The sequence below is a fragment of the Chiloscyllium punctatum genome, chromosome 29, assembly GCF_047496795.1.
Source record: "Chiloscyllium punctatum isolate Juve2018m chromosome 29, sChiPun1.3, whole genome shotgun sequence".
In the NCBI taxonomy this organism is placed as follows: domain Eukaryota; kingdom Metazoa; phylum Chordata; class Chondrichthyes; order Orectolobiformes; family Hemiscylliidae; genus Chiloscyllium; species Chiloscyllium punctatum.
The window spans coordinates 32,524,121-32,551,828 of NC_092767.1; the positions used below are offsets into that span (position 1 = coordinate 32,524,121).

At 46.0% G+C, this 27,708-nt stretch overlaps 1 pseudogene; it reads left to right on the forward strand.

Moving 5' to 3' along the window:
- The first annotated feature begins 11,798 nt into the window (after nucleotides 1–11,798).
- Nucleotides 11,799–25,899, forward strand: LOC140454404 (beta-1,3-galactosyl-O-glycosyl-glycoprotein beta-1,6-N-acetylglucosaminyltransferase 3-like; annotated as a pseudogene).
- Nucleotides 25,900–27,708: the final 1,809 nt, after the last annotated feature.

Consider the following 27,708-nt stretch of genomic DNA (forward strand, 5'->3'; position numbering starts at 1 on the left):
GACCATTCCCTCCGTGACTACCTGGTCAGATCCACACCCCTCCTACGACCCACCCTCCCATTCTGGCACTTTCCCCTGCCACCACAGGAACTGTAAAACCTGCGCCCACACCTCCTCCCTCACCTCTATCCAAGGAGCCTTCCACATCCATCAAAGTTTTACCTGCACATCCACTAATATCATGTATTGTATCAGTTGCTCCCGATGTGGTCTCCTCTACATTGGGAGACTGGGCGCCTCCTAGCAGAGCGCTTTAGGGAACATCTCCGAGACACCCGAACCAATCAACCAAACCGCCCCGTGGCCCAACATTTCAACTCCCCCCCACTCTGCCGAGGACATGGAGGTCATGCGCCTCCTTCACCGCCGATCCCTCACCACCAGACGCCTGGAGGAAGAACGCCTCATCTTCCGCCTCGAACACTTCAATCCCAGGGCATCAATGTGGACTTCAACAGCTTCCTCATTTCCCCTTCCCCCACCTTATCCTAGTTTCAAACTTCTAGTTCAGCCCTGTCCCCTTGACTTGTCTGGACTTGTCCGAACTGCCTAGCTCCGTTTCCACCTATTCACTCCACCCTCCCCTCCCTGACTTATCACCTTCATCTCCTCCCCCACTCACCCATTGTACTCTATGCTACTCTCTCCCCACCCCCACCCTCCTCCAGCTTATCTCTCCACACTTCAGGCTCACTGCCTTTATTCCTGATGAAGGGCTCTTGCCCGAAACGTCAATTTCGCTGCTCGTTGGATGCTGCCGGAACTGCTGTGCTCTTCCAGCACCACTAATCCAGAATTTGGTTTCCAGCATCTGCAGTTATTGTTTTTAACATCAGAGGGTCTATCAATCAGCCCCTTGAGTGGCTGCTATCCCCTAACTGTCCTCATGCTGTATTTATTTACATCGATGTGTGCTATGGATTTGTTTAAGTTGACACAAAAGCTGCCCACGTTCAGATACAGAGCTATTATTTTGATTTGTTTAAATACAAACATATTGGACAGGCTCATATGAACAGAAACCATTTATATTTGTATCTTGGGAAAACGGTCTGTCTTTATGTTGCCCATCAAAAGAAGCCAAAGCCTTTTCAACAGGGCAAATGAGAGGGATTTAAATTGCATGCACATTTCCAAAACACAAACTTTCATGTCTGGAAACTGAGCTGTCTGAGTTGATGTTACTCAGGAAATGAAGATTAAAATATCTGCTCCAAAATGGGGGTGGCAGAGCTGCTTATTGAAGCCAGTGGAGAGAAAGTAGAGTTAACATTTCAAGTCCAATTCTGCAAAAGGGTCAAAATGTTAACTCCACGGGTCTAGCAGCATCGGTAGAGAGATTGCAGAGAGAAATATCCAGCAATTTCTATTTGTGTTTCAGATTTCCAACATTCACCGTTCTTTCTTTTATATTATTGAAAATAGTGACTGTCCATTTGATTATCTCCTGTTTACAATATCTAATTTATCCAGACTGCGTCTTAATCCAAACTTTTAGTACCAAATGCCAATGAGCATTCAATGGGCATTTAATACTGTCTCACATGCCACCTGACTTACTGTCTGTCTGGCCTGTTGCATTAGCCCTTGAGTAAGTCAGTTACGCAGCACAGGGACAAAGAGAGTCAGTATTTCACAAGTTTACAGGTGGACAACAGACTTATTAACTGTTTGTCTCTGTCTCGTAGTAATTGGCTATTTGAACATTTTATATTGGATAAATGCTGAGCATTCAAGTCCTTGATAATCAAATAAAATGGAAGGAATACTGCAGATACTGTAAATCAGAAACAAAAACAGAAATTATTGGAAAAGCTCAGCAGGTCTGGCAGCATCTGTGCAGAGAAATCAGAGTTAACGTTTTGAATCCAGTGACCAGAAACCAAACTTTGGTCTCAAGAATTCTGTTTGGAAATCCATCGAATGTGACAATTCTGTCCCCGACCCAGAGTTCCGATCTCTGAAACTCTCCAGAGCAACTTGATGGAATGTGACTGTGACAGATTCATCGCACATAATCATGGAATTCTGTCGCTCAGCTGGTACAGAGCTGCAATCTTCACAGAAGATCTTTGCCAAATCTATGTGTTTCCTGAGTCACATCGTTCCTTCACATTTCAGAGGATGGCTTTGATAAATAAATGAAGATTGGATAATGCAGATTGCTGAGCTGGTACAAGGATGGGCTGGTCATTCTGCCTTGAGTGTATCCGGATCGTTGGGAAAAGGGGCAGTATAATCAGGCCTGACTCTACTGTGTCAATGCATTTCAATGGCGGTAATTGTGCCAGTTTGGGGGCAAAAGCTGGATGGTTGAGGTTGAATTGCAGAGTCCAGTTGGTGGGAGTAATTAGAATGTGTGGGTGGTGATGTTTTCTGGTCAGTTCTGGTTTGGAGGATGGTTCTAACAGTCAAGGTGTTTGACAGGTCAGATGAGGGGAGGGTAGGGGGTGGGGCTGAAATCGGATGATCCATGATGTATATTTGTAATTTCAGCTGACAGGGTTCGGAGGGTCTGGAGGTTGTGGGGCTGGATCTGGAGGTTAGCTTACTCACTCGGTCACTGAGTATTCAGAAGGTAATGTGTGGGTTTGGATAGTAATCACATGGGCAAAGGAACAGACTGATAGATGGGAAAGGGGACTCAGTGTGTGTGATGATGCTATCAGGAGTTTAGTTACCCAAGAGGTGGTTGTAGCCTAGATTTAGCAAACAGCTACCAGGAAACTAACGAGGACTTTGCAATGTCTGTGACTGAAACTCAGTGCAGAAGGCAGAGGATTGCTTTGAAATGTCTAAATAAACCAAGGTAAGATATCACAGGCTGGGGAGCTGGTACATAGGTAGGCTGGGAGTTAAGCCTTAGGTGTTCTTGATGGTCAGGGAGAAGGGTCGACAGAGGGTCATGGGAATTTGAAACGTGCAAGTCATATCATCAGGATTTCCATATGTATCTTACTTACATATCTAATCTTTAGTGATCCAGGGACCATGATAGTTCCAAAATATCCCATATCACTTCCATCTGTGTTTCAAATATCAGCACAGAGAAAATATTCACTGTCCTGTGTCCTCAGCAAGATTTTATTGCTCACTGTACAAAGTATTTATTGTTGAAATAAAACCAATTCTAGAAGCAGGTGCATTGTTCATTGCAGTTTTATTATGTTCAGAGGGAAGGGCAGACTAAACTCAATGATGAAACATTCTTGCAATCAATTTATTTTGTTTGTTTGCCTTGTTCTGAGCCAATGGAAATGTATTCTTTTCAATTGTAGCTTGATTTGGCTTGGTAGCTGGGCTTTAATTGCAAAACCCTCATATTCATTCCCAAAATTTACACAGGCTTTACCTGCTTAAACTGTAGCCATTTGAGTAGGATCTGGCCCTTGTCCAAAACTTGAACATGAACATCAGTCCTGAGCTTCCAGAATAGAACTAGTGGGAGGTTCTGTCATTCAGAGGAGACCTTAAATTGTCAGGAAAACTGAACATTGAACTCAAAACGTTAACTCTGTCTGTCTGTCTGTCTCTCTTTCCACAGACGCTGCAAACTTGCTGCATTCCCTCAGCACTTACTCTTTTTCCTTGTTTTAAATTGTCTCCCACCTGCATTCTCAAATGTCTTTATTGTTTAATGTATCAGCCATGGATTACTTGTGAACAGTGTGCCCTAAGACACAGATATGAACGGCTTTATCTTCAGATCTGACTAAAGGCAAAAACTGTGCATGTTGGAAATCAAAACAAACATCGAAAATGCTGGAGAAACTCAGCAGGTCTGACAGCATTCGTGGAAAGAGAAACAAAGTTCTGAGGAACAGTCACACTAGACTCAGTGTGAACTGTGTTTCTCTTGGTACAGATGTTACTAGAGCCTCTGAATTTCTCAGGCATGATTTGAATTTGGTTCTTTCAGATCTCCAGTTCCATCTGCAGTTCTCTGTTTTCCTTTCTATTTGCAATATATTATAAAATATTTCAAAACACAAAATAAAGCCCCATTTCCTATTCAAAAACTGCAGTCATTCCAAAAACAAAAAAGACTCAGCAGGTCTGGCAGCATCTGTGGAGAGAAATCAGGAGTTAATGTTTTGGGTCCAGTGATCCTTGCTCAGAACAAAATCTGTCAATGATTTTTCTTACAAACGAACACAATATAACAAATAACCATTAATATTCCAGGGGGCACATTCCACCTTTAAGTCAAGGTTCCAGAAAGACATACCTAGATAATTATTGAGTGCTTTCAAATAATGAGGACAAAACATATTTGTCATTAGTTCGAAATCCCATACATTTTACACACACATATATTTTACATCGGGTCTTTTGTAGCATCTCCCAGTTGAGGCGACCTGCAAATACATCCAAGCTGTCACTGATGCCTCTTTCTCCAGATTAGACTTGTTTATCATTCACCCATAACAAGGAGAGCCAAGCAACCTGGGCAGTGGGATTTTCTGCCATCACTACCTTCCCCCAGCTGTAGGGTGCCATAGCCTGTACCCATGTTGCTTTCAGACTGCCCTATCACCAATCTGCAGAGCTGGAGAGTGGAAAGGTTTTGTCACTTCAACAATGTTTAACTTATATGGAACCATCGATGCCAGAGTTTGGAGGATTGTTTCAGACTGTCTTGGAGCTGCCGTGATGTTGATGTAGAAGACAAGTCCTGAGATCCTGCCTCCTTCCAAAGGCCTTGGGCCACAGAAGAAGAGTTGCAGGAAATTACATGAAAAATTCTCTAAATTTGGTTCATAACATGTTTTTCTTTTCTTGTTATTCTTTCCTGGGATGTGGCTTTTTTGGTAAGGCTGCCATTTGTTTTCCATCCATTATTACCTTTGAACTGAGTGTCTTACTTGACTATTTCAGATGTCAGTTAAGAGCCAACGTAATTGCCATGGATCTGGAATTTCACTAATAAACCTGTAATCTGAGAATCAACATGGTTATATGGTCATCATAGGCTAGTTTTTAAATCCAGATTTTATTGAATTCATATTTCACCATCAGCTGTGGTAGTATTCGACACCATGATTTCCAGAACAGTGGGTTAGTGCTCAGGATGGCCACATGACAATAATGCCATAAGAAACAGGAACAGGAGTAGGCCCTTAAGCTCTTGATCCTGCTCCACCATTCAATAGGATCGTGACTGATCCAACATTCCTCACTTTCACCTTCCTGTGCTTTCCCTGGAAGCCTTGATTCCCTGACTGATCAAGAATCTATCCATCTCAGCCTTAAATATACACAAGGACTCTGCCCCCACAGGGGGCACTGTGACAAGGACTTCCAAAGACACAAAGAGAAGAAATTCTTCCTCGTTTCAGTCTTAAACTGGCACCCCTTGATTTGTTATTTAGACAATCCCTGCTCTCTGGGGATTAGCCTAGTAGACCTTCTCTCAACTGCCTCCAATGAAATTTCCCCAAACAAAGGGACCAAAACTGCCCACATTACTCGAGACTGATAGAAGTTTATAAAAGAATGATGGGTATGGATAGAGTTAATGCTAGTTGTCTTTTCCCAAGGGTGGGCATTTCAAGACGAGGGGGCACATTTTTAAAGTGAGAGGAAAGAGATTTTAAAAAGATGAGGAACTTTCTTTATGCATAGGGTGGTTCACATGTGGAATGAACTTCCTGAGAAAAGGGAGGATGTGGGTACAATTATAAGGTTTAAAAGACATTTGGATAAGTACATGAGTGGGAAAGGGTTGGAGGGCTATGGGCCAGGAGCGGGCAGGTGGAACGTGTTTAGTTTGGGATAATGTTTGACAAGGCTTTGTTGGACCAGAGAGTCTGTTTCTGTGTTGTATGACTCTATGTGGTCTCACCTGTAAGTCTTCCCTACTCTTAGACCCTTATTTCAAGGAGATTGGAGTGTATGAATGTTATCAAGCTGCTAGTGCGTCCCTGAGGCAACCGCAAAATTAAAATACAACACTGCCCATGCTTCCACCAGGGCCATAGTTGAACAATCATAACTCAACCACTTCAAGATGAGTTGGAAGCTCCAGTGGGGCATTGCAGTATCGATCAGAAATGGGGCACTATGCCTTTCTCAAGTGCAGTCGACAAACAGGGTGTGGACTGTAGGCAGAGGAAATAGGGGATCAGCAGTAATCTTCTGAGAGTGAAGATGAAGATAAAGACAAGGACATTGAACAGGGTGAACATACATGAGCGCAGGCATACCTACATTATCGGGTAATGCACTGTCAAAGACAAGAAAACAGAAAGAACTGAATTGCAACACACGTCTAGGATGAATAAACTGGGTTTAGACTTCCTCATGTATAATTGTTTTTGGTTATATGGTAGCAACCATGGTTCGGGCAAAATATATGTGGACCAAGTTATTTTTGTAATCATCCAACCCATTCCTGTTGTTGAGTAAATGTTTTCTTAATCATATTAATGTATGCTTGGTGAAGGTAAAGGTAAAGTCCACATAGTCTGAGTAGACCATGGGTTGTTCTCATTACAGAGAGATGTGTATACTCAGTTTGGACTGTTTAGTATCTACACATCATAGACCCTTCAAACTGTTGAGGAGATAGCAGCAGTCAGTGAGAAAGGGACATGAACATAGCTTGCTGCTAAAGTTCGGTAGTTTTATAGCCTGCAGTCAAAATATGTAATTCAGTGTAATGTCAACTCTCACAATAGTAAGTTAAGAGCATTCCTGAGGCATTTTATAAGAATGATCCCAGGAATAAAAGGTTTGTCACATGAGGAGTGGTTGAGGACTCTGGGTCTGGACTCAATGGAGTTCAGAATAGTGAGGGAGATCTGATTGAAACTGACAGAATACTGAGACCCCATGGTAGACTGGATATGGAAAGGTGTTTCCACGAGTAGGAGAGACTAGAACCAGAGGACATAGCCTCAGAATGAAAAGGTGATGCTTTAAAGCTGAGAGAAGCTATAGACCGGTAAGCCTGACATTGGTGGCGGGCAAGTTGTCGGAGGGAATCCTGACGGACAGGATTTACATGTATTTGGAAAGGCAAGGACTGATTAGGAATAGTCAACATGACTTTGTGTGTGGGAATTCATGTCTCACTAACTTGACTGAGTTTGTTCAGAGAAGTAACAAAGAGGATTGATGAGGGCAGAGCAGTAGACGCAATCTATGTGGACTTCAGTAAGGCGTTCGACAAGGATCCCCATGGTAGACTGGTTAGCAAGGTTAGATCTCATGGAGTACAAGCAGAACTAGCCATTTGGATACTGAACTGACTTTGAGGTAAAAGACAGAGGGCGGTGGTGTAGAGTTGCTTTTCAGACTCAAGGCCTGCGACAGTGGTGTGCCACAAGGATCGGTGCTGGGTCCACTGCTTTTCATCATTTATATAATGATTTGTATGTGAACATAGGGGATACAGTTAGTAAGTTTGCAGATGACACCAAAACTAGAGGTGTAGTGGATGGCAAAGAACGTTACCTCAGAGTACAACAGGACCTTGATGAGATGGGCCAATGGGCTGAGGAGTGGTGCGTGTATGGAACGAGCTGCCAGAGGAAGTGGTGGAGGCTGTTACAATTACAGCATTTAAAGGGCATCAGGATTGGTATTTGATGAGGAAAGGTGCAGAGGGATATGGGCCAAGTGCAGGCAATTGAGTCAAGATTAGGTGAGGAGAACTGCTTGGCATGGACACGTTGGATTGATGGGACTGTTTCTGCGTTGTACATCTCTATATCCCCCTCCACCCAGTACACTCCTCCCTATCTCTTTAACCTCATCCAGCCCTGACACCTTCTCTATCTCCTGAACCTCCTCCGCCCCCTACACCCCACCCTATCTCTGAAACCTCCTCCAGTCCCAATAACCTTCTCTTAGCTGTAACATCAATGCTCATTATCACTCCATGATGTCAGCCCTCCTGTGATTCCAGCCTCTTGACCATCCCCTGATTCCATCACTCCACCGGACTTCAGCTGCTTGGGCCCTCCATGTCATCATCTCATGAGACTTTGAGCAATTTGCATTTCCCTTCTCTGATGAAGCCTGTCCATTTTTTCCTGGAAACAATGTTAGACCTGTTGTGGATTTACTAGAGTAATTCAGGAAGGGTCCCTCAACAGCACTTTGTAAACCCAACATCAATATCACCTTGAAGACAAGGCCAGCAATATGATGCAACACTACTCCTTCTGCAGTTACTCTCCACTTCACCCTTAATCCCAACTTTGAAAATAATCATCCTTCCTTCAGTTTTTCTGGGACAGAATCCTGGAACTCTCTCACATGTGACTTTGCATTTGTGGTCAGGGTTCTTAAAACACAAGGACAGTGGAGTTAAAGAGGAGAGTTCGTTATCATTTATGCCGGAGAGATTCGGGGGATGGGTAACAAGGCTGTCCCAGTCAGTGATGCCCACTTCATGTGAATCCACAAACAAGTATGTCATTGTGATGTTGCCATGGGAATGCACATTACATTCCTGTTCTGAGGGATACACAGGAACAGTAGGAAATGAGACTTGGTCGAATCAGTCAAAGAGCCAAGATGTTTCACATCAGTATCCCAGCGAGATGTGGACAGTTACAAGGGGAGTCAGGGTGAAACAATACCTGCTGGAGTGTGATGACCTTCATTGATCAGCTCTCTGAATATTGGAGTTGGGATGGTGTGCTGAGGTTGGACAGGAAGTTGGTAAGACCAGTTCTGGAAGACTGTGTCCTGTTCTGCTCACGCTGCTGTAGGAAGGATATTATTAAAATGGAGACGGTTCAGAAAAGATTGACCAGGATGATGCCAGGAGTACAGGGTTTGAGATATAAAAATACACTGTGGAGGCTGGGGACATTTTACAAAGAACATTACAGCACAGGAACAGGCCCTTCAACCCTCCAAGCCTGCACTGACACATTTTGCCTTCCATATTAAAACTGTCTTCACTTACAGGATCCGTATTCCCCTGTTCCCTTCCTATTCATGCCTGCTGCTGGATGCTTCTTGAAAACTCCAATTGTGTCTGCTTCCATTGTCTGTTCTGGCAGTGTGTTCCATTAACTCACCACCCTTTCCCCATGATAAACATGCCTCACATATCTCTTTTAAACACCCCCCTGACCCCTCCACCTTGAACCTGTGTCCCCAAGTAACTGACTCTTCCACCCTGAGAAAAGGCCTCATACTTTCCACCCTATCCATGCCATTCACAATCTTATAAACTTCTATAAGGTCGCCCCTCAACCTCCTGCATTCCAGTGAACACAAACCCAGTCTATCCAATCTTTCTTCACAGGTAAAATCCCCCATTCCAGGCAATGTCCTGGTAAACATTTTTTGTCCCCTCTCTGAAGGATCCACATCAGAACTGTATGTGTTTTTCACTGCAGCATAGGAAATTGAGGGGTGACCTTGCTGAGGTTTATAAAATCATGACAGTGATTGATAAGGTGAATGACAAGGGTCTTTTCCCTCGTGTGGGGGAGTTCAGACTCAGGGCCATGTTTGGAAGGTCAGAGGAAAAAGATTTAAAGATTGAGGAGCAACTCTTTTTTCCCCAGAGTGGTTTGTGATGGAATGAACTTCCAGACGAAGTAATGTATGTGGGCACAGTTACAATGTTTAAAAGATGCCATCTCTTGATGCCAGTCGTTTTTTTTCTCCATTCTGTGCTACTGAATGCCCAAATTTCTGTGACATGCATTTCCAGAGGACTAACATGGCAAGGGAGTACACGTTAAATAGGAGGACCCTGGCAAGCACAGAAGATTAGATGGATCCTGGTTTGTGTGTTCCAGCCATCCGTGAAGGCAGCAGGAAAGGCAGGTAAGGGAATTAAGAAGGATCAAAGCCACTGAATACATGAGCAGGGAGGTGTCATGTTGGAGTTTTACAGGATTTTGGTGAGACCACAGCTGGAATACTGTGTGCAGTTCTGGTCACCGCATTATAGGAAGGATGTGATTATACTGGAGGGGGAGCAAAGGAGAACCACCAGGATGTTGCATTAGATTGAGCATTGCCTAAACCTGCAGGAGTGTGTGTGTGTGTGTGTGTGTGTGTGTGTGTGAGTGTGAGAGTGTGAGAGTGGCTATGGTAACCCACCTAGCCTGCACATCGCTGGACATTATGGGCAATTCAGCATGGCCAATCCATTTAACTTGAACATTTTTGAAATCAGCGCACCTGAAGGGTACCCAAGCAGACAACATGCAAAAACTCCACACAGCCACCCAAGGCTGGAATCAAACTCTGGTTCCTGGTACTGTGCTCCAACAATGCTAACCTCGGAGCCACTCTCGGCCAGGGGGATTTTATTTTGGATTCATATCAACTTGCTGTGCCCACATTCACAGCTTTATTATGAATGGTCAAATCACCATAATTCCAATTTCGCATCAGAGAGAGATAGAGACAGGGATGACGGGTGGTGAAGTTTGATTCAATTTGATTTACATTTGTCATTTTTTTTACAAATAAATTCATGGGATGGGGGCACCATTGGCCAGGCCAGTGTTTATTGCCCATCCCTAATAGCCCAGAGGGCAGTTACGAGTCACAGTACAAACAGGTCCTTCCCGTCTCCTGGTCCTCTCTTCATCCAAGGGTTACCCCACCCACATTGTTGTGGGCTCGATGGAAGGTTCTTTCCTGAAAGAGCATCTCAGTCCAGGCTGGGGTGTGGGTTATTGGACTTGGCTGGCTCTGTGTCGCTCTGGTAGTAGATTCTCCGATCCAGACTGTACACCATCGCGATCCTCTCCTTTACTTCACCCGGGCGACACCAGTCCAGGAACGGTCGGAGAGAAGCAGAGACCGGGGAAGGAAACGCCTGTAACCAGGCAGGCAGACAGGAGGGAGGTGAGCCTGGACTCCGACAGAGAAACAACGGAACATTGGCTGGGTTTCATCCAGAGGAGGGCGGGAGGAGTTACTGAGAGAGACAGGGAGAGGAGGTAGTGAGAGAGGGAGAGAGGAGTTACCGAGAGAGAGAGTTACCGAGAGAGGGAGGAGTTACTGAGGGACAGAGAAAGAGAGAGAGGAGTTAATGTGTGTGTGTGAGAGAGAGAGGAGTTACAGAGAGAGAGGAACGAGATAGAGGAGTTACTGAGGGAGAGGGATGAGTTAGTGGAGGAGAGGGATTATAGAGGGAGAGGGGTTATAGAGGGAGAGGGATTACAGAGGGTTAACGGAGAGAGGGAGAGGTATTCCAGAGGGAGAGCAGTTCCGGGGGGAGAGGGAGTGAAAGTCGGAGTCATTCGTTGAATCTTGGGGAAAAGGAAAGACAAGAGTCTAACAAGGAGAGGGGACTGGCTGCTGCGACCTCTCCAGCAAATTGCAGCCACTCCTTCCCCACGGCCTGGTGGAGGCAGTGCTGTCCAGCACAGAGAGCATCCATTCTGCATTTGCCTATCGCCTATAGGCTGGGGACACTGCCCTCTGGGAAGCGCTGTGCCCAAGCTGAGCCAGCGTTGTACCCGCTGGTCGTGCCTCAGATCAGCGATGTGTGTGCTCAGTGTGGTCTTGTTGTGCCAAAGGATGCTGGTCCAGAGAGGAGGGGACCGGCTGACCCTCAGGCTGGTGAAACCAGGCGCCAGTCCAATGCAGGAACACCTCCTCCTGGTCGAGGAGAACTCCACCTGCTGGCAGATCATCCAGGGGGACAGGCAGGAGGTGGAAAGGGCCCTCCTCAACTCCATTACTATCTTCCTCAAGCACCAGGCCGTCACTGAGGGAGATTTCTGAACATGACCCGAAATTGCAGATCGATTGTGAGGGCCCGTAAGTATATCACTGTCCCCCTGAGCCCTGAGGAGTAACACTTCCCCTTGGCTTACTCCATGGTCATCCACCAGAGCATTGAGATGTTCGAGAGGCTTCTACGGAGCATTTACGCCCCACAGAATGTCTACTGTGTCCACGTGGACCGCAAATCCCCGAGTCAATTTCATGCGGCCGTTCGGGCCATCGCTTCGTGTTTCCACAATGTCTTTGTCGCAGCGAAGCTGGAGTGGGTCACCTATGCTGGCTGGAGCAGAGTTCAGGCAGATCTCAACTGCATGAAGGAGCTGCTGGAGAGCCCTGTTCCCTGAAGGTACTTCATCAACGTGTGTGGCCAAGACTTCCCCCTGAAGACCAACCGGGAGATAGTCCGCAGCCTCAGAGCTCTGAACGGCTCCAATGTGATTGAGTCGGATCCTGCACCCAGGTTCAAAAAGGTAACCGCCTTCCTGTCTGCTGGGCCTCTCTCCATCCAAGTGTTTTCCATCCTCCCTCCCTCTCTCTCCCCCCTCCAGTTCTTCACTCCTGCCTGTTACAAAGGGGTAACGGAAGGGTAAACCCTTTGTAACCCCTCTACCCCTATAACCCCTCTCCCTTTTGTAATCCCTCTCCTCCACTAACTCCTCTCTGTAACAAAGAGAAACAGGGTTGTTAGAACAGTTCAATTGCATGGAGGGAGGTTCAGAATGTACAAAGGAATATAGGCGGAGTTGGAGAGTTGAGCTGCAAACAGAATAGAAGGGCAATTGACGTTTCAGGTCGGAAACTTGCATCAGAACCCGGGGCGAGGAAGGGGCTGCAGAATGGGGGTGTGGGACTGGGGAAAGGTAGGTGGGATGGCAATTGGTGGATGCAGGGAGAAGGTGGCTGTGATTGGACAGTGGGTGGGGTGGAGCAGATGGGTGGAAGGGAACATGGTCAGGTGAAAGGGATGGGGTAGAAAGAGGAGGCTGAGCCTGGGATAAGGAGGGATATAGACTGATTACAAGAGTATACAGGAATGTAGGTAGGTTAAGAGTGTAGGAGAAAGTGAGGACTACAGATACTGGAGATCAGAGTCAGGTGTGTGGCACTGGAAAAGCACAGCGGGTCAGGCAGCATCTGAAGAATCAATGTTTCGGACATAAGCCCTTCATCAGGAATGAGGTTTGTGGACCAGGAGGCCAAGAGATAAGTGGGATGGGTGTGGGGCTGGGGGTGGGAGGTAGCTGGGAATGTGATAGATGAAGGTATCGGTAGGGGGGCGGGGGGGGGGGTTGTGGAAGGTCAAGCGGACAGGTGGGAAGGAAGATGGACCAGTCAGGAGGGTGGTGCTAAGTTGGAGACTTGGGACTGCGAGAAGGTGAGGTGGGGAAATGATGAAACTAGTGAAATCAACATTGCAACCAGACAGATCAGGGTTCCAAGGTGGAATATCCAAGCATCAGGACCTGCATTCCCTTGGTGGGAGGGGGAGTTAGTGTTCCGCCACGGGGTGGTGGGGTTGGTTGGTGTGGGTGTCCCAGAGATGTTCTCTGAAACAATCCGCAAGTAAGAGTTCTGTCTCCCCGATGTAGAAGACACCACATTGGGTACAATGGATGCAGTAGATGACATTGGTGGAGGTACAAGTATGTTTGTCAGATGTGGAAGGATCCTTTGGAGCCTTGGACGGAGGTGAGGTGGGGGGGGGGGGGAGGTGTGGGTGCAGGTTTTGCACTTTTCAGAGGCCAGGGAAGGTGGGTTGGTGAGGGGTGTGGATCTGACAAGGGAGTTGCAGAGGGAACAGTCTCTGAAATGCAGATGGACTGCAGAGGGAAATATGTCCCTAATGGTGCAGTCTGTTTGTAAGTGGCAGAAGTGGTGGAGGATAATGCAATGTGTCCGGATGTTGGTGGGGTAGAAGGTGAGGACCAAGGGGTTCTGTCCCTGTTGCGTTGGGAGGGGTGTGGTTCAAGGGTGAAGGTACAGGAAATGAAGCAGATGCACTGGAGGGCATTGTCAACCATGTGGGAGAGGAAGTTGTAGTTTTTGGAGGTAGGACACCATCTGGGATGTTCTGTGGTGGAATTGGTCCTCCTGGGAACAGATGCAGCAGAGGCAGAGAAATTGGGAATAAGGGATAGTGTTTTTACAGGGTCAGGGTGGGAGGAGGTGTATTCCAGGTAGCTGTGGGAGTTGGTGGGTTTGTAGTAGATGTCCACGGTTAGTCGGTTGCCAGAGATGGAGAGGTCCAGGAAGGGGAAGGAGGTGTCCGAGATTGTCCGGGTAAATTTGAGGTCAGGTTGGAAGGTGTTGGCAGAATTAGAATTAATGAACTTTTCAACCACCTCATGCAAATACGAGGTAGTGCCAATCCAGTCATCAATGTAGTGGAGGAAAAGGTGGGGAATGGTGCTGATGGATGAAGAGGCAGGCATATTTGGGGCCTATGTGGGTGCTTATGGCGACCCCTGAAGAGTTAAGAGTGAACAAAAAAAAATGTAAGTTTGGTTCAGAGCATGTAAAGGATTATTCTGAGATTGATAGTGAAATAGTCTCACAAACTTGATTGAGTTTTTTGAAGTAATAAAGAGGATTGATGAGGGCAGAGCGGTAAATGTGATCTATATGGATTTCAGTAAGGTATTCGACAAGGTTCCCCATGGGACACTGATCAGCAAGGTTGGATCTCATGGAATACAGGGAGAACTAGCCATTTGGATACAGAACTGGCTCAAAAGGTAGAAGACAGAGGGTGGTGATGGAGGATTGTTTTTCAGACTGGAGACCTGTGACCAGTGGAGTGCCATAAGGATCGGTGCTGGGCCCTCTACTTTTTGTCATTTACATAAATGATTTGGATGCAAGCGTAAGACGTACAGTTAGTAAGTTTGCAGATGACACCAAAATTGAAGGTGTCGTGGACAGCAAAGAGGGTTACCTCAGATTACAACAGGATCTGGACCAGATGGGCTGAGAAGTGGCAGATGGAGTTTAATTCAGATAAATGCGAGGTGCTGCATTTTGGGAAAGCAAATCTTAGCAGGACTTATACACTTAATGGTAAGGTCCTAGGGAGTGTTGCTGAACAGAGACCTTGGAGTGCAGGTTCATAGCTCCTTGAAAGTGGTGTCGCAGGTAGATAGGATAGTGAAAGCAATGTTTGGTATACGCTCCTTTATTGATCAGACTCTGGAGTACAGGAGTTGGGAGGTCATGTTGCGGCTGTACAGGACATTGGTAAGGCCACTGTCGTAATATTGTGTGTAATTCTGGTCTCTTTCCTTTTGGAAAGATGTTGTGAAACTTGAAAGGATTCCAAAATGATTTACAAGGATGTTGCCAGGGTTGGAGGATTTGAGCGATAGGGAGAGGTGGAACAGGCTGAGGTGGTTTTCTCTGGAATGTTGGAGGCTGAGGGGTAACCTTATAGAGGTTTACAAAATTATGAGGGGCATGGATAGGATAAATAGACAAAGTCTTTTCCCTGGGGTCAGGGAGTCCAGAACTAGAGGGCATAGGTTTCGGGTGAGAGGGGATAGATATAAAAGAGACCTAAGGGGCAACGTTTTCACGCAGAGGGTGGTACGTGTATGGAATGAGCTGCCAGAGGATGTGGTGGAGGCTGGTACAATTGCAACATTTAAGAGGCATTTGGATGGGTATATGAAGAGGAAGGGTTTGGAGGGATATGGGCCAGGTGCTGGCAGGTGGAACTGGATTGGGTCGGGATATCTGGTCGGACCGAAGGATCTGTTTCCATGCTGTACATCTCTGACTGTAAGTGGGTACTGCAGATGCTGGAGATTACAGTCAAGATTAGAGCAGTGTTGGAAAAGCACAGCAGGTCAGGCAGCATCAGAGGAGCAGGAAACCCCAACATCAGGAATAACTTCCCAGAGACCATTATCCAGTCACCAACTCACCATTTTGTTTACACATGGAGTCCTTGACACGGATCCAGCTTCCTCAGAGCCAGCTCAGAGTGAACAGAACATCTGATCATCCTGTTTATTTTTTTTTCAGAAGCAGCCTCAGGAGTAGCAATCAAAGTCATCCCCAGGTGTAGGTAGGCCCAGGCAGCAGCAGCAGGGGTGCAGGCGAGGTCCAGGCTTCAGTCGGAGGAGCAGGCCCAGACTGTAGCAGCAGTGGTAGTAGTAGCTGCCTGTACAGCTGAGCACAGCTTCAAATTAACAGAAATAAGCAGAAAGAAACCCCAGAAAACAATCACAACAAACCATGAAAAAAAATTAAAAATAAACTCCTCCTCAGTAGGAAGACACCAACAGCAGCACATAAGACACACTGAGGCTGTTTTGAAGTCACTCTCCTCAAGAGGATTGAAGAGTCCTTTATATGCTGATCCAGCTCCCCTAGAGCCAGCTCTCAGTGAGCAGATCCCTTGACATGCCTGTTTATTTTTCTTCCACTTCCACCCGATAGCAGTCATGCTTATTTTTCCCTAGTACCCATGTCAAGTGTGTTGGTGTTTTTCACTGCATCTGACAAATGTGTAAATCTTAAATTTATGTGGGAAATAGAACTCACTCACTTCATTAATTTCAGTCCAAGACAAGATCTGCAGCAGCAGTATCATCAGATATACTCTTGCAAGAGTGGTGTCTACAAGGTAGGCACACAGTACAAAACCTTGATACAATTCATTTCCCTTTCCCTCCTCCCACTACTCTAAACCCAGTGCCCATTCCTCTTGTTTATCTCTTGCCTTATCTGGCCTTGTGCGTAACAGTACAGGTTTTGCTTGGCCATTTCACCACATCCCTCTGTGGTCTATTGTTAGCGTATATATCCTCCTTCACTGCAATCTGCTTCCTTGCTTGCTAAAGCAACATTTCCTCTCATTCTTCGTTCACACTGAGCCTTATGACCTCTTGATTGTGGTTTTTGTTTTTGCAGAAGCGGGAAACAGATGCTTATAACTGTTTGTACAAGTATATCTAGCTTAACCTACACTCCCCTTCCTCTTTCATGATTCAGCTTTGTGATTTTCGCAGACAACATTAATAATTGCTCCTCACAATTTATATTCCATCACCAGGAAGAAAGGAAACAGACAGTCCTGTTTATTTATATTTTATTAAACAATTCACAGTTTATACAAACAATTACATTTACAGCTGTATACAGAGAAACAGCAATTTTACAAGGGAGGGGAATGACAAAGCCAAGCCCTAAACCCTGACATTCAACCGGTTTTCAGGGAAAGGAGGACAAACCTCAAATCCCTGTTTCAATCATTACAAACAGTAACAATGACATTCATACATATAAGACAGTCCACTTGTGCAATAAACAGTACATACAATACAGACCCCCCAAAATCCCAGCAAGTCTTCTCCCCACCCCACCCCAATCCCTCCCACCTTCTGGCCACTCTAAGGCAGCACGCCCCTACGTACCTTCCAGCTCTCGATCCGCCCTGACACACCTTACGACTGGGGCAGCAGCGCTGAGGACTGCTTCTGGCTCTCTGTCTGCCCCTATGCACCTTCTGGCTCTTGGCTGCTCTGAGACACCTTCCGACCACGTCTAGGACAGCCCATCCAGATTACCCCTTCTCAGGACAACTGCACTCAGAATGGCCTACTCATCTACTGGCTCTCGGGGCAACTGGCATCAGGGTGGCCTACCCACCCTCTGGTTCTCAGGGTGACAGCTTTCAGGACAACCCATGAACATCCCAGTTCACAGTAAGGCCTGCAGACCCAGGGACACACAAGACAGTGCAGGTGATAAGCCCAACAAGAAACACAATAGAGTTAATTGTGAAAAAACAGAGTCCTTTCTGGTACACAGAGACCAAATATACAGTCGTCAAAAAAAATAGAGTTCTCAGGAACAGAGTCTACTCCAGTTTACAACATGTGTTGTCAGAAATAGAGTCCACTGCTAAAAACAAGGTCTACAACCAAGGGCAGAGTCCACTCCCAAAGGCAGCAAATGCACACCCCACAGCACACAGGTGTTCAGTCTCCATGGAGTCCTGGCACATCCTTGGAGAGCCAGGCCCACTCACAGGAACACAGTACATTGTAAAGGTGGTTAACTCACAGGGGTTTTGGTCCACTCCTGAAGGGAAGGTCTTCTCCCAAACTCCAGGATACAGCAAGTGCTCACCTTCCAGCACACACACAGATGTTCAATCTTCAGAGGCCCAGTCTCAGAGCTAGACCTCCCCATAGGAACAGCTCCTCTGGTAAAATGTATGTCTTCCACAAGGGCCAAGTCCAAACAGTGAGGACACATACAAAAAACAAAGAAAACTAGAGTCCAAGGGCTAAGCCCTACCACAAAATTAACATTGTCCTTTTCTCAAAAGTGAAGAAAAGAGTAACACACAGACTATAACCAGTCAGTGAAACAACAGTCCCCTAATGAGAACAGAGTTACACCTGAAACACAGTATGTGCATCAGGAGTTTAACAATCAGTCCTCCCTAAAGGAATACCAGTTAACAAACTGGCTAAATAATTCAGCCAGTTCAGGAATCAGGTTTCCCCCACACAAAAAACAAGCAGAAACCAACAGAAACACACTGATTGTGACCCAGCCAGCACAGTCAGTCCCCTAAATTGAGAAGACCGCTGAATCTCCTGTTAATAAATTTTATTAAACAGTTACAAAACAGTTTACAAAAACAGTTAACATTTACAACTGTATACAAGAGACAGCAATTTTACAAGGGAAAGGAGCATTCCCCGTTTCTTTTTTTATTTTATTAAACAAATACAAAAAAGAGGTTACTGCACAACAGTTAACATTTACATCTGCATACATCAGCAATTTTACAAGGGAGAGGAGCAGCAAAGCTAGGCCTCAAGGACTGTCCGCCCCAGTACCCACCTGGGGTGACAGCGCTGAGGACAGCTACCCACCTTCTGGCTCTCGGTCTGTCCCTACATACCATTGGGCTCTCACCCACCCCGATGGGCCATCTGGCCAGTGGGCTATCCTGGCACACCTTTCGGCCACCTCTAGGACAGCCTGTCCCCTTCCCTGGGACGACAGCGTGCAGGGCAGCCCACAAGCCTTCTGGATCTCAGCCCGCCCCTACACGCTTTCTGGCTCTTGGCTGCTCTGACACAGCTTTCGACCACCTCTAGGACAGCCCGTCCCGATTACCCCTTTTCGGGATGACGGTGCTCAGAATGGTCTACCCACCATCTAGCTCTCGGAGAGACTGTCATCAGGGTGGCCTACCCACCCTCTGGCTTTCGGGACAGCCTACCAACCTTCAGGTTCACAGGATGGCCTACCCACTCGCCGGCTCTCGGGGTGACAGCTTTCAGGACGACCCACGAGCCTCCCAGCTCACAGTAAGACCTGCCAGACCCAGGGACATGCAAGACAGTGCAGGTGATAAGCCCAACAAACCATATGACAGTTAATTACCATCAAACAGAGTCCTTTCTAGTCCAGAGTCCATTAGTACAGACATTTTTCTTCAAAATGTAGAGTCCATTTCCAGGCCTGAGGGGTGGAGAGAATGCCATACAAGGCCTTGATGAGACCACATCAGAATCAGTCTGTACATTTTTCTCTCATTTAAAACAGCAAGTTTCACCTGCCTTTTTCCTAGGATGAAGGGTTTATCTTATGAAGGAAGGTTGAACAAATTGGCTTTTACACATTTAAGTTTGGGAATCTGAGAGATCTTTTTGAAATGTATAAATTTCTCTGAGGGGACATGATAAGGTAGTTGATGGGACATTGCTTTCTCTTGTAGGTTTGACAAGATGTTCTGGAGAATAAGATATCATCAGAGTCCTACAGCACCGAAACATACCCTTTCGTCCAACTCATCCATGCCAACCAGGTATCCTAATTGGAACTAGTCCCATTATCCTGTGTTTGGTCCATATCCCTCTAAACTTGTCCAATTTATGTTGTCTGTTAAATCTTGTAATTGTACCCACTACAACAATTCTTTTTGGCAACTTGCTCCGTATTTGCACCACCCTCAGGTCTCACCTTAAACCTATGCCCTCTGGGTTTGGACTCCCCCATCCTGGGGCTATTCACTTTTATTTATTTCCCCCACAATTTTATAAACCTCTATATGGTCACCCTTTACCCTCCAATACTCCAGTGAGAAAAGTCATAGCCTATCTAGCCTCTCCTTATAACTAAAACCCTGCAGTCTTGGCAACATCTTTATAAATCTATTCTGCATCCTTTGCAGTTTAACAACACCCTTCCAACAGCAGGCCGATCACAAATTTACCCAGTACTCCAAAAGTGGCCTCACCAATGCCTTGCAGAATTATTTTCCCCTGAGAGGGCTGTTGCACTGTGTAAATCTCTTCTGTACGAAGTTGTGAAGGCTGAGTTGATGAAGTTATAAAAGGGTGAGCAAGTGACCTTTTTTTAAAAAAAGATAAGGACCCCGGGGCAACCGATAGAAATGTGGAATTGAAATTGCAACCAGAAGAGCAGTGATCTTCTTGAATGGTGGAGCAGACTTGAAGGGACGGATCGCTGACTTTTGCTATGATATTGGTGGAGACAGGTTATGCCTTAGTTCAAGTAAAGAGGAGGGAGTTTTCTGACCACTCAGCTAAGGGCTTTGGTGTCCCTCCTGATAACATGAACCTTGAAGTTAATCTCCCTCTGCGCCAGTCACAGAATTAAAGAATTCTTGCGGAAGGATGCCATTCAGCCCATCGTGTATGTCATTATTCCACATCTAGTATCAATTTCCTGCATTTCCATACTCAACTCTGGCAACATCCTTGTAAATCTTTTCTGAACCTTTTCAAGTTTCACAACATCCTTCCTATCGCAGGGAGACCAGAATTGCATGCTGTATTCCAGAAATTGCCAAACCAATGTCCTGTTCAGCCACAGCATGACCTCCCCAATCCTACACACAATGCACTGACCAATAATGGCAAGCGTAGCAAACGACTTCTTCACTACCCTATCTATCTGCGACTCCTTTTTCAAGAAACTATGAATCTGTATTCCACGATCCCTTGTTTCATCATCACTTCCCAGACTTTACCATGAAGTGTATTATTCCTGCCCTGATTTGCCAAACCAAAATATAGCACCTCACATTTATCGACATGAGACTCCATCTGGCACTCCCGGCCTATCAGCCCATCTGATCAAGATCCCGTTGTACTCGGAGGTTGACCTCATTGAAATGGACAGGATTAAGGGGCTTGACTGGGTAAATGCTGAAAGGATGGTTCTCCTCATGGGAGAGTCCAGGTCCGGGGGGGGAGGGTATTGTCTCAGAATAAAGGGGCACCAGTTTGAGACTGAGATGAGGTGGAATTTCCTCTCTCAGAAGGTTGTGAATCTTTGGAATTCCTTGCCACAGAGAGCTGTCCTTGTATATATTTAAGGCTCAGATGGATAGATTCTTGCTCAGTTGGGGAATTAAACGTTACGGGGATAGGGCAAGAACATGGACTTGAGGAATGTTGAATCAGCCACGATCCGAGTGAAGCTGGCTTGAGGGACCAAATGGCCGACTCCTGTCCCGACTTGTTAATGGTCTTAAATTTACTGATGAAACTGTTCAAAGATGTTATCGCACAACTCTGGAACAGAAGCGACTTGAATCTGGGTCTCTGAGGCTCACACCGCATGGATCCTAGTTTACTTTATATCATGCACTTGACATTGATGCTGGTAGTTACGGCTGCAATTCGCACCAACCTGCCTTAGATCAAATTAATGAAGCAAAGCCAGTGCAGGGTTTCAAAAGATAAGTCTCCAACCTCGCATCATGCATTGATGAAGTAGCTGAGAATTTGGATGCAGAGAATGTTGTCTGAACTGGATTCAATGAAGTGTTTCACTAGGCACGAGATAAAAATGGCTGGACAACAAAATTGACAACACAAGCCCTGATTCATGGATTTTGTTTTGGACGAGAGGTTGGTAGGTGGGAATGATCCACACAGCTGGGACATTTTAAATATCAAGACCCGAAGCAGGAGAAGATGATTTGGCCCTCCATGAGGCCCACCATATTATGTGATCCTGGCTAATCCTTATCTCAATGCCATACTAACACTTTCTCCCATGCCTTTGATGCTTTTGAAACGTAAATATTTGTTAATCGCATTCTTGGATATATTCAATGACTCAAATTCCACGGCTTTCTGTGGTACAGAATTCCATAATTTCGCTATCCTATAAGTTAAGAAATGTTTCTGCATCTCAGCTCTAAATAGACGACTGCTTTTATTCAATATGTCAGTGATATCAATCTTGGAGTATGTGGCAAAATGCCCATATTCGGGGCAATGATAAACCTGGAGGATTGGCAAATGGTGAGGATGATGTGAATTGTCCAGAGTCACCACAGTGAACAGACAGCATCCAGTCAGAGGTGAATACAGAAGAGTGTAAGGTGATATGTTTTGGGAGAAGGATGTGGAGAGGTAATAGAAATGTAATGGCACAATCGTAAAGAGTGCGCAGGATGAGAGGGATCTGGCGATAAACATTCATCAACATTAGAAGATGGAGGAGGCCGTAAGAGGGTAGAAAAGCAGAAGGCTTCATAAATAGAGGCATTGATGCCAATAAATGGGTGAGTTATGCTGCATGTCGAATTGGTTTAGCCCCAGTTGGATTGTTGTAGTCATTTCCAGTGACTATAAAACGATGTGAGGGCCCTCAGGACAGGGAGGAGAGTTCGCAGAATGGTGCCAGGGTTTAAGTTGGATGGCTCAGTTGGAAAGGTCAACGATGCTCCCATTGGAACAAAGGAGATTGGGGTGAGGTTTATTCAATGGGTACAGGGTGAGCACTCAGTAATGAAGACAAGGAAATATACGTCACTGTTCACTGATTGTACAAGTGCAATGGAATGCAGATATAAGATTTTGGGTTAGAAGCATGGTGGGGAGGTCTGAGGAATTGAAATGCAAATGAAGCCTAAACTACATTTGTATGAGACGATGGCAAGTTTTGATGTAAGGTGGATAAAAAAAGATCTGTTCCCATACATACAAGGAACAAGAGTAGGCTATTGGCCCTTTTGATCCTGTTCCACCATCTACATTCCTGCATACCATCGACAATCTATCCTCCCCATGGTAACCAAGGATCCATATCTCCCATGCATGATGCTACAAGGACCGAGGATAAAAGATATCTTTTGGTACAATGTAAATAAAGTGTCTTGTGTCTTGCGGAAGGGGTGGCACGGTGGCTCAGTGGTTAGCACTGTTGCCTCACAGCGCCAAAGACCTGGGTTCGATTCCAGCCTTGGGCAACTGTCTGTGTGGAGTTTGCACATTCTCCCCATGTCTGCGTGGGTTTCCTCTGGGTGCTCTGGTTTCCTGCCACAGTCCAAAGATGTGCAGGTTAGGTGAATTTGTCATGCGAAATTGCCCATAGTGTTAGGTGCATTAGTCAGGAGTAAATATCAGGTAGGGTGATGCGTTGCTCTTCAGAGGATTGGTGTGGAATTGTTGGGCCAAATGGCCTGTTTCCATACTGTAGAGAATCTAATGTGTGGTGTCCTTCACTCTGAGGGAGGAGCTTTGGATTCAAGTCCTATTCCAGGAGTTGATGGCCATAGGAAGGTGTCTTCATTGCTATTGTGAGACTCTCAAGGGTATGGGCCAAGTTCTACAAAATGGGATGAGAATAGCTTGGAGCTTGTCTTTTTGACCAGTGCAGACACGATGGGCTGAAGGGCAACTTATTATTTTGGTGCTCTAAACCTCAATAACCAGAAAGCACGGAGTCATAACATCATACAGTATGAAACAGACCCTTCAGTTCAACCTGTCTGCGCTGACCAGTCATCCCGATCTGACTGAGTCCCATTTGCCAGCCTTTGGCACACATCTTTCTAACCTATTCCTAGTCATGTACACACCTAGATGCCTTTTAAAGATTGTCATTGTACCAGCCGCCTCCACCACCTCTTGGTAGCTCATTCCAGGCACACATCACCCACTGCATGAAAAAGTAACCCCTCAGGTCTTTCCCCTCTCACCTTAAACCTATGCTCCTAGTTCTGGACGCCCCCACCGTTGGGAAAAGACCTTTCGCTATACAGCCAACCTGGAAGGAATCAAAATGGGGCAAGAACAGAAAAGGAGGTCAGCTCAACAATTCTGAGCAGCAATAGAAAAGTGCAGCCAAGCACGTACGCAAGCTAGCTAGCTTACTGAAACTGGCTCCCATTAAGTGAGAAGGCAGGAAGACCGAAACAACACTCAACAGGTGTTGTAGAAGTTTAAGGTCAATGATCTAATGCTAAACGTCACGTACCTAGATCAGGATCTGATTGATCATTTGTGTTGCTAAGGCTTGGAATCAAAATGTAATGCGTGAAAGGGGAACGCTGATTTGTCTGTAAAAGTGTGATTGCAACTGCCTGTTTCAGACTCTCCAGGCAAGGGTGGGCTTTGACCCGGCTGGTTGAGTCTTCTTGCATGTATGTGATAAAGGAAGCTGTGTGAAGTGTACTATCATCTGGCTGATTATTTCAACATCTATCCATGCTCCTCCTGATTTTATGAACTTCTGTAAGGATACCCCTCAGCGTCTGACCCTCCAGGGAAAATAGCCCCAGCCTATTCAACCTCTTACTGTAGCTCAAACCCTCCACTCTCGGCAACATCCTGGTAAATCTTTTCTGCACCCTCTCAAGTTTAACAACATCCTTTCTTTTGACGGGTGACCAGAATTGTATGCAGTATTTTAAAAGTGGCCTCACCAATGTCCTCTACAGACAATAGATCACACTTGGTAATGGCAAAGGCATATCAGAGATAGTCAAAGATACTCCTACTTATAGACAATAGGTGCAGGAGTAGGCCATTCAGCCCTTCGAGCCAGCACCACCATTCATTATGATCATGGCTCATCATCCACAATCAGTATCCTGTTCCTGCCTTATCCCAATAACCCTTGATTCCACTATCTTTCAGAGCTCTATCCATCTCTGTTACAGCTGCAACATTACATCCCAACTCCTATACTCAATGCACTGACCAATGAAGGTAAAGGTATCAAACACCTACTTCACCACCCTGTCTATCTGCAATGCAACTTTCAAAGATCGATATCCCTGCACACCATGACCTTCTCTCTAAGGCAAAAGCTCTGTGTTCAAGTCCCACTCCAGGAGTTGATGACCACAGGAAAGTGTCTCCATTGCACTGGTGAGGCATGAAAGGTGATGTTCCCAGTGCTGGAAAATGAGACTGGAGTAGCAATGAGCCTGTTTTGCTAGCGCAGTCACGATCGGCTGAAGGATCTATTTTTCGGGTGCTCTCAACCTTTATGACCAGCGGTCATAGTTTGAAGTCTATTTTTGGAGCCAGATCCACTGGGAGTGTTTGAGGATGGGTTTAATGTTTACTCAGCGAATGAGCATTGGGAGATGGTTTGGGAGGCAGGGATATGGGGAAATAGGCAGGTGACTGGCACTAGGCAATAAGAGTGAGAAAGGCCTGAGGGGCTGAATGGCCATGTTCTCCACTGTAAGGTGAGTAACTGAGAGAAGGAGTGTGCATGGATCTTGCTGGAGCTGGGGGCGAGGAGAGTGCAGAGGAGTTGGGTAGGGAAAAAGCCATAGGCGAAGTTGAAAAGCTATCATTTCTACTTTCTCGTCTCTCTCACTCTCTCTTGCGCTGGCAATAGAAACGTTGGCAATACCACCACGATACCCTCGACCAAGTCATCTTGACGGCGCAACTGAAAGACCAGCCGAACATCAGCACCTCCATCTTCGTGGGCAGTGCCTACTTCATGGCCTCCAGAAAGATTGTCAGCCATGTGTTTGACAGTGCCGAGATCCAGGCCTTCCTCAAGTGGTCGGAGGACACCTACAGCCCGGACGAGCATGTGTGGGCTACCCTGCACAGAATGCCCAATGTACCAGGCTCCATCCCGTACACCCAAGCAGCCACCAGGACTCTAGGCCGGGCAGTAAAGTGGTCCTTTGAGGCTGGTGACGTTGCGAGGGGTGCCCTATAACCTCCCTGCACGGGAAGGTATCGCCACTTGGTCTGTGTGTATGGGGCAGGAGATCTACATTGGGTGGTCCGTCAGAGATATTTCTTTGCAAATAAGTTTGACCCCAACATGGACAACACGGCAGTACAGTGCATGGAGGAATATCTCCGAAACAGGACACTTGGTAAAACTGGGGCTGGGTTAGAGGTTGGGACAGAGTAAACCTCGGTGATGGTGATAGGGGTGGTGGGTGAGACATCGGAAACACTGAGAGACTGGGCACTGTGAAACTGGGCACTGTGAGACTGTATACTATAACACTGGCTGCTGTGGAGGCCAGACACTGTGAAACTGCATGCTGTAACATAGCCACTGAAGCATGAGGCAGTGTGAAGCTGGGCACTATAGTGTTGGGCACTATGGAGATTGGATACCTTAATACTATCCACGGTAACACTGGGCGCTGTGAGACTTAGCACTGTAAATTAGTTACTGTGAGAGTCAAAATGTGTGGTGCTGGTAAAGCATGGCAGGTCAGGCCACATCCGAGGAGCAGGAGAACCGATATTTCAGGTATAAGCCCTTCATCAGGAATGTGGGGGAGTAAGGAGGTTGAGAGATAAATCGAGTGAGGGTGGGGCTTTTGGGGAAGGTAGCTGGGAAGTTGCTCAATAAATCCAGCTGGGGGGGGTGATTGTGATTGATCGGTGGGGAAGGTCGAACATATAGTTAGGAAGGAAGATGGACAGATCAAGAGGGGAGAGCCGACTTGGAGGGTTGGATCTGGGATGAGGTGGGGGGAGAGGAGAGATTTGGAAACTAGTGACGTCAATGTTGATGCCATGTGGTTGAGGGTCCCAAGGCAGAAGAGGAGGTGTTCTTCCTCCAGTCGTCAGATAGCTTGAATTTGGTGGTGCAGGAGGTGTCATTGTGTTGAAGTGGTTGGCCACAGGTCGATGGGGTTGTTTGTGCCCAGTCTCACAGGGACACATCCACCAATAATACTCAACACTGCACGAGTGGGCACTGCATTACTGGAACACTGCACAAGTGGCATGTACAGCTGGACACTGCAAGACCAGTGTTGTGACCATCACTTTTTTTTATTTTTCTCATTTTGGTTTGGAACTGAGTCCAAATTGAGAATTGAACTTTGAACAGTGACTAGTTCTTCTTTAAAAAAAACTGGACAGACAAAAGACTGATGTTTGCTGTTAGGATCTGGCCAGGAAAGGTAACGCAGGTGAATTACTGCTCTCTGAACACAGCAGACGCTTCAGCACCGAGATGTAGTTCTGCTCAGGGACTGACAGCTAGATGGATATTGAATGGGTCAGTGAGTAAGAGGAATGCTGCCAGGCAGGTAATCACAGAGAATGGTGAGAAAGAAAGCAAAAACCATGAGTGACCTCGCTCTGACTGGATTTTGGGCTTGGAGGAAGTGCTTCTTTGGAAGTTGCTGGACTGGTCTGGTCTTCTTTTTGGTTTGACTTTGTCTAGATATTTCCCCAGTTGTTAACTTGTTAAAAGGTCTGAGATGAGAATGTGAGTCTTCGGGAATGAGTATTAGTCTCCACAGGTCTGCAGAATTTGTTCGCATTGACTGGTGACTTTAAGTTCAAACATGGTGTACAGTTCTTGTGCCTGTAATACAACCCAGCATCAAAGGATTTCATGATGGCCTATTATTTATCATTGAAACTGTTATCAACTGGCAAATTAAAATTTTAAACAATTTTATCTCTTAATTGTCTGCTGGTGTGCGAATTGGAGGGGTGCATGGGTTTATGATCATCTGTGTTCTGCTGAAGTGACATAAACAGAAATTAACAATTTATTCAGTTATAAACTTGATATCCAAGATCTGTTATTTGTAAATTCTGGTTAGGAACAATTGAACGATTTTGAGAGTCATTGAATGGTTAAATATCACTGTGTTGCAAATCCAGTGATCGGGAGGTTGGTTTTGGTTCAGCTTCATTTTCCTGTGTCACTCTGGACACCGTAGCCCCAGGCACATTATCTCTGGAC